Source organism: Manacus vitellinus, unplaced genomic scaffold, assembly GCF_001715985.3.
Source record: "Manacus vitellinus isolate BGI_N305 unplaced genomic scaffold, ASM171598v3 scaffold_17_pilon, whole genome shotgun sequence".
NCBI classification, from domain to species: Eukaryota; Metazoa; Chordata; class Aves; order Passeriformes; family Pipridae; genus Manacus; species Manacus vitellinus.
The window spans coordinates 12,283,964-12,292,159 of NW_021939256.1; positions in this window are offsets into that span (position 1 = coordinate 12,283,964).

Sequence of the window (8,196 nt, forward strand, 5' to 3'; positions counted from 1 at the left end):
AACTAATGGTTAATAATTTTTCTTCCAGTCATCATCCATCTTCACTATTTAGAACATAAACCGAAAGCTGAGGAGGTAATGGGGAGGGATCTAGGCATGTCATGTTGTCATTCTCCTCCCTAGGCATCCTTTTCTGTCTGCTGTCATAGGGTGCAGGGTTCTGTGTAGCTTTGGTCTACCTAGTTTGGCTTTAAACTGAAAGGGGATGGGTTTAGATGAGATATTAGAAAGAAATTCTATACTGTGATGGTAGTGAGGCACTGGAACTGGTTGCCCAGAGAAGCTGTGGATGTCTCATTCCTGGAAATGTTCAAGGCCAGGTTGGATGGGGTTTTGAGCAACCTGGTCCAGTGGAAGTTATCCCTGCCCACTGCAGGGGGGTTGGAACTATATGATCTTTAAGATCACTTCCAACCCAAATGATTCTATGATTTTATGACTCTAGTACAAAGCTGCATGTCTGAAAAACACAAAATAAATATTGGCCTTGCATTCAAAGAAAGAACTGAAGGGGGAAAAAAGAACTTGGAAAATGAGGATCTGGGACTTTGTGCCACCTGGATTGAAAGCAAAACAAACCTGATGGAAATCAGAAATGAATTTTCCTCCCAGTGGTATACATGACATAGAGTTATTAGCTATAACAACATAGTTTTCCAGAAGTACATTCGCACAAAACCAGCAGGACTGGAGCTCAAGATAACACATGCACAAAATCCATTAGTAATTTGTAAGAGCTGAACCATGCTGACAGACTAATTTTTCTAAACAACAGTTCTGGGCTGAGCTGTACAGCATTTGCCACAGCATTTCACTGTGCAGCACTGGCAGGCTTGGCACCACCTGCAACAAGCACCTCCAGAAATGTCAGTAAATAACACCCTTTTTTCTGCTGCTGCTGACAGAGTGCCCAAAGAGCTCAGACGGGAACAGGTCCTATGTGTATTACATAGGCATACATCGACATTTAACATGTCAAAGGGTAAGGGAGGTGATGACTAGTGTCTTCCTATACATACTCAAGCACTACCTCTCTCTTTCCTTCTCTCTGGAGGGAATAATGCTCTCCAGCTTGTGGCTCAGCCCCCACTGCCAGGAACAACTAAGGCTGGAGGCAGGTGTCCTCCTCATCCTATAGCCGGACCAGCAGTACTGTCCTCCCTGCTCCACAACCTGCTAGAGCAGGGGATCACAGCAAGGCTGAGAGGCCAATGAATCAAAAATAAGTTTAATGTTTTTGACAGAAATGCAACATAATTTTCTGACAAAAACCCCCATATGCTCTAGCCAGTTGAAATATACTTGTAATATCTCTGTAGGTGTACATCACAAAAATAGCATAGATTTCTTGTAGATATATGACAAGCAGTTTAGCTGAACTACACTGTTCAGCTAATGAGTGTGAAGGAAGATCCACAGATCCCAAAAACCAGCAGAAATTGACATAATGGCCAATGGTTTCAAAATCAAGGCACAAGTCAAGATGTGGTAAGAGATTTTGATTTCTTGATGTGCCAAGCATGTCTGAAAATCAAGCTCCTTCACAGTACTTCAAGCTGGGCAATAAGAATCAGAGGGCCCTAAAGTCAACCTAACTACAATTCATGTCAAATCTCACCCTTTTAGCCTAGCTGCTACCTAATTCATACAACTACCACTAGCGGTACATTCACTGAGAGCCAAGAAAAAGAAATTTAAAATACAGCAGTATTGTCTTTCTACTTTGCTTTATTAGTCTCATAAAGTAATACTAATTTTTTATTATTCTTATATAAAAATCCAAAGGCTTTCTGTTACAAAGGGAACCTGCTTTTTAAAGCATAGATTATACTCCAATTAATATAGAATTACTGTGCTCTGATAAAATACGTGATGTGCAATATTTAATAAAAGAGGATTATTTCAAAGATAGTAGTAATAACCATACAATATGTCACAGTATTTTTCATTATTCTAAAAGAGTTGTTTTAGCTATTTTTTCAATAGGTAAAGTAAATCTTCTGAGACAGGCAACTAGAATGTGACTGCAGTTACACTGTTCTTGTTTGTGCAGGCACATTAATTCATTATTGCAGAGTTGTTAGTGACCAGTAAATTTGTAATACTACCCTTCCCCTTTCAATAAAAGAGAATTGGAACATTTTGTTTAAGCACCCTATATACCCAAATAATTATTCAAATATTGTGCCGAGACATAGGCCTCAGATGCTTAAGAAAGAAACAATGTTTTAAAGGTAAAAAACTTCTAAAATTTTCTGTAACTCTAAAATCATTGTAGCTAAATCTCCAGTGAATTATGCAGCTGCAGTGTAACACAAACAGTAAAATAAAGATTTTATCTTGGACTGTATGACAGGAAAAAAAAAAAGAAATAGAGAAAAAAAGTACTCACCTGCTTTACAAAGGAATATCCAAATCCTTAATAGTATTTCTATCAAATCTTTGAGCTTTTTTCACAGAATCACAGAATCAACTGGGTTGGAAAAGATCTCTGACATCATCAAGTCCAACCTTTGACCTAACTCCACCCTGTCCAATAGACCATGGCAGTAAGTGACTCTACCACCTCCCTGGGCAATCCATTCCAGTGCCCAATCACCCTTTCTTTGAAGAACTTCTTCCTAATGTCCAACCTAAACCTCCCCTGGCACATCTTAAGACTGTGCTCTCTTATCCTATTGCTAGATGCTGTGGAAAAGAGACTGACGCCCACCTGGCTACAACCTCCTGTCAGGTAGTTGTAGAGAGAGACAAGATCTCCCCTGTGCTTCTTCCTCTCCAGGCTGAACAACCCCAGCTCCCTTAGCCTCTCCTCACAGGACTTGTGAAAATCTAGAATATAAAATGTAGCTGTGTTTCGTGCAGTGCGAGTACAAAGATGGAATAGAGAGTTTGGAAGCAGATATATGAGATGGTCCTTTACCACATGCAACGTAGGATTTGGAAGCAAATGTTTCTAACACCAACAACAGAACAAGGCTACCTTACATTTCTCATTTTCTTTTTTTTTCCCAGAGAAATTTCCTGCGATTGTTGAACTGCCTGTTTTGAATATTAGTAAAATGAACTTAGAGGGTCAAAAAAATCTTTCATTCAGGGTTTTTTTTTATTCTTTTATTTTGTTAGATACCTCTAAGTAAATTAATTCTTCCCAAAATGTCCCGAATACCTTTTCAAATTAATGGTACATTCCTGTCATTATTTATTTTTGTTTCAGCTTTAATTCTGGTTTTGTAGGCTTTTTTGCTTCTCTTTCCCTCTCTTCTGAGTAAGACTTTACTTTTATCTGTCAAACATTTATCCAGGTTAGGAAAATAGCTTCTCAAGTTTACTCTATTTGCTATTAAAAGTATTTTTTTCACCTTTTATTTCAGGGTGCACAGAAAAAGTGTGAAATAAACCCCTATGAAACAGACATTTCTACACATTTTCTTACTAGATCCTAAGACAGTGTAGTGTAAGAAGGGAATGTGTGCTTAGACCAAAATTTTTTAGCTCTTTTCTCACCATTCCATAACTTAGAACTGAGGAAAATGCTACCACATACATGGCAGAGAAGATGAACTGCAATTCTTGTCTAGCAGTTCAAGGATACCTCTTTTGACTACAGAGAATGCAGATAACATTTTGAAGCTCTCAGAATTTAGAATATAGCAATGGAACTGCAAGTAGCAGGCAGGTGTCCATTGCACAGGTTTTAGAGCACATGACCATAAACACCATGACGTTTGTCTGCGTACGTTATCTGAAGCAGGTGTAGAAAGGGCACTTTCTTGCAATGGACTGTATCAGGTTTGTGTGGCAAAGTTTTGGTCATGGAAACCCTGAAGCAAATATTCCCCTACAGCCTGTGGTGCAGAGCATGGTGAGGCAGCTGTGCCCCTGCAGCCCATGGAGGTCCATGGGGGAGCAGAGATTGACCTTCAGCCCCTGGAGAACCCCGTGCCGGAGTGGATGGATGCTTGAAGGAGGCTGTGACCTTGTGGGAAGGAGCAGCGTCTTGTCAGGACCTGTGGACTCATGGATAAAGGAGATCACACTGCAGCGGGTTTCCTGGCAGCATGTGTGACCCCACAGGGGACCTACACTGGAGCAGCCTCTTCCTGAAGGACTGCAGCCCATGGAAGGGCCCAGTTCACTGAGAACTGCAGCCTACGGGAAGGACTCACACTGGAGAAGTTCATGGAGGACTGAGTTCTGTGGGAGGGACCCCATGTTGGAGTAGGGGAAGAGTGTGGGGAGTCCTCCCCCTGAGAAGGGAGGAGTGGCAGAGACAACACATGATGAACTGTCCAAAGCCCCCATTCCCTGTTCCCCTGCTCTACTACAGGGGAGGAGGGAGAGGAATTGTGAGTGTCATTGAGCCCAGGAAGAGAGGAGGCATAGATGGAAAGTGTAACTGGTGAGTGATCTCTACCTGCCTTTATCTTGTCCCACGAACCTGTCCTTATATTTTCTCTCCCCTGTCCAGCTGATGAGGGGAGTGACAGAGTGGCTTCGATGGGCACCTGGCATCCAGCCAGGGTCAACCCACCACAAGGGCTCTTTTTGGGACACCAAAGGCTGGTTCAACTCAGGAAAACAGGGAAAGTGCTGGGCTACAAAGCAAGGCTGGAGAATGAAGTGATCCTGCCCAGACACAGTGGACCTGGGGAAAATTCATTTTCACAGCTTCATTTAGCTTCTCTGTTTCCAGAATTATTTTGTTTTGGTAATATGTTTTTGTCCTAATAAACCAACCTTTAATAATTAGGAAGCATTTTGTTGGGTTTGGTTGGCTCACTTTAGAAAAGCAAAGCATTTGTTTCACTTCAGGACCAGAGCTATCTCCTGGCCCCTTTAAACAAACAGACAATAACCCCAGTCCACCTTGAGGGACACAGATAAATACTAAAGAGGGACTCATGGTTGTTTTAGAACAAAAGTAGAAATGAATGGAATATGTTACCTAGGCAACAAAACGTCTGAGCAGAGGTAAGCGATAGAAAAAGCTGGCCAGCAGGGAATGAGTCTGGTGACAATGTCAGAGAAAGAAGCAAGACTTCCTCTGTAAGATAAAGAGAAGAAAACAGAATATTCCAGAATTGAGTAAACATTTCAGAAACAACTCCCTGCTAATTTTATCTAGATGTAAAAAGGTATAAAGCTTACTTCCCCACATTGTTTTACAGCTGGATCTATAATGATTTTTTTCATCAACTCACAGTCCTTTCAGGATGCTCACCAGTGGTATGCATGGCTTCTGATACTGAGAGAGGTGTGTGCAGAAATAGTATAATCTAAATACTATGTTCCTGATGAAGTCAATGCTGAAGTTCACACTGATTTTAGTTAGGTGAAGGTATTGGTACTTTAAGACCAAATTTAAAGTCACGAAGCTCTGGGGAGGGTTTACATTTGGGAAGGCTGGCTTTGCCAGTATTGATTTAGGCCATAGCTGAAAATAAGTTCCTTCCTATAATACCCTTTTACAATATCAGGAGGGGTTAAATTAACATACAGACTTAACATAAATAAACTTCTGAATATTTTCTAAATTTATACTTTTCAAATGAGTACAGAAAAGCAGTTTTAAAACAACAACATCAAAACATCTCATTATGGAGGGGAAAAGGAGTTTCTATGGCTAAGAAATGAAAAGATTTCATACATCAAGTCACTTGCATATATAATGAGACTGCAGAAAATAAAAAGGCAAAATTTATTTTACCTTGGCATTGAAGCTGAAGAACTACTTGAATAGAAAAGTGATGACATATTTAGTGTCACATTTGTTTATCTGTATGTGGTAATCTAAGGGGCTTGTCAGTGCTGTGTGTCAAGACTTTATATATGTGTTTTCGTGGATGTGTGGGTGAGGTGTGTATATATACAATAAGAATGATAAGAGGAACAGAAGAAGAGAACCAAAGAGCTTCAGATGCATAACATGGATAATGTGATTGACAAAGAATAAGATAACCAAAGGATAGAGAAATCAAATTGACATAATTTTTCTATTTACCACATTCAAAAATAACCCATTTTCATGTGAGAATGAGATTGTAGAAATGGAGACAGATAAAAAACAGCCTGTCACTTGATGGCATAGACAGGTAAGTTAAGAGTTTATGAATTTTAATAAATGTGTTGGCCTTGTACAAATTCTATTTAAGATAGTGACAAACTTTCTGAAAGGAAATAAGATGACATTTTTCATACTGATTATATTGCTTAGAATTAGGTATATGCCAACCCTCCCTTTCTTCATCACCCCCCCACCAGAACCCTAATCAAAACAAAATGAAATCTGGCATTATTCTGCATATAAAAATATTCATTACTAGCAGGTAGGCAGAGATTACAGATGACACTTTTGTCCTTTATGTCCACTTATGGTACTTCTTGTTAGGCTAGAGAGACCATTTCGAGGTGGTGTACAAAGAGACAGCTGAGAGGCTGTTAGTCACACTGAGCTCTTCAGTTGAATTTTTTGTGATAGCAGTATGGAAGCAAAATTGGTGCTGTGTCAGCTCACTGAATGTTAATCATACTGAAAGAAAGAAAGTGTTGTTATAATGCAACCCTTGGGAATAGAGAAGGTCAGAGAGGAGGCAAGAAAAAATTCTAACAAGTATGGAATAAGCCAACTTTCTAATCTTGCAGAATCTAAAGTGGCCTCTTTAATAAGTAACTCCTGTACTGTGTCATTCTTGGACAAATCCATGTGACCTGACTCTGAAGTCAAGGACATTTAGCTATTTTGGGGACCCTCTTTTTTTCCCTCGCTTTTCTGAGAGAGGGCTTGGGTTTGGGGAAGGTGAAGAAGAAGGGGTTGACAGACAAGCATAAAATCATAAAGGTCTGCCTTTCCTTTTTTTTTTTTTTATTGGGCAGATTGTATCTTTGTGAAAGAATTTGCCTATTACTTTTTGACCCATTGACAGATAACTAAATGGATTCCTTGGCCATTTCCAAGACTATCCTATTCAGCAAAGAAATCATGTGCCAAAATATGGATACTAAACACAGCTCAAAACTTGTTGAATACAGAGTAGGACTTTCTGCTAAATCAGAGCTCTCTATATCTGGCCCAATATGACATAAGTAAATGAGTATTAAAAAGTAGATGCAGTAATTATTCCTAAAAAAAGTAGTTGTCTAAATATCTACTTTATTGTTTATAAATGCTGTATGTCTCTCATAAGGTCCTGACCTCACTGGAAAACCTGTTTTCAAGGAGATGTGTGTAAATGACAAAGGATCTTGAATGACGTGATTGTAAATACATTATTCATTTCTAGACATTACTGATGACTTATGTATAACTTTTCAGTGACAGAGCTATGAATGACTGTTGTGAGGTCATCAATCAAGGGCATCTTGATTATTAATTCTGCATTAATTCTGCACCTACAAGTACCTCATTGAAAATCTTGTTTAGTATAACCACACTCTTTCAATATTTATGATTTTTGTAATTCAGAATTTTCTAAATTTAAGTATACTGCCTTGAGCAATGTGAGACAGAAAATATATCAACAGGTTTTCATCTAAGCATGTTCGTTATATCCAGAACCCTGAGACATCAGAGTATTGTTGGTCTTCGTATTCTGGGAGGGGAGAGATTATGCCTATAGCAAGCTGTATTTATGCTAATAGAAACTGTGTCATTGAATTTTAAAAAAAGACAGTGTCTCTGAATTTAGAGTAATCCATGTATTTGGAAGCAGCTTTTAAAAACAAGTTTATGAAAAAAAGGATCTTTTTTTTAATTTCTATAAGAAACACTATTAGAGAATTAAAATTATTATAGTATTTGATAATTTTTAATTTACTAACGTGTAACTTAAATACTTTCTTAGTGCACCATGCAGTAAATTATTTCATATTAAGAAGTAATCTCTTGTATATCAAGAAAAATCTGCTCTAACATTAATGATGAATTCCTGATGGAAGAAACACTTTTGCCCTTGAAAACTGCTTCAACCACAGATGAAGATTTGTCTGTACTAAAACTCAGAGAAGTTATTCAAAATAAAGAAAGCTCAATTGATTAGATAGATAGGTAGATAGACAGACAGATAGACAGAAAGAACCATTCAAAATTAATGGAATTAATTGTCACTATGGACACAAGTTGAATCCCTTGCAAATGGAAAGACTTCAAAAACTTAATTTATATTACCTAAAAAAAGACATAGTGCTAAGCAAGTA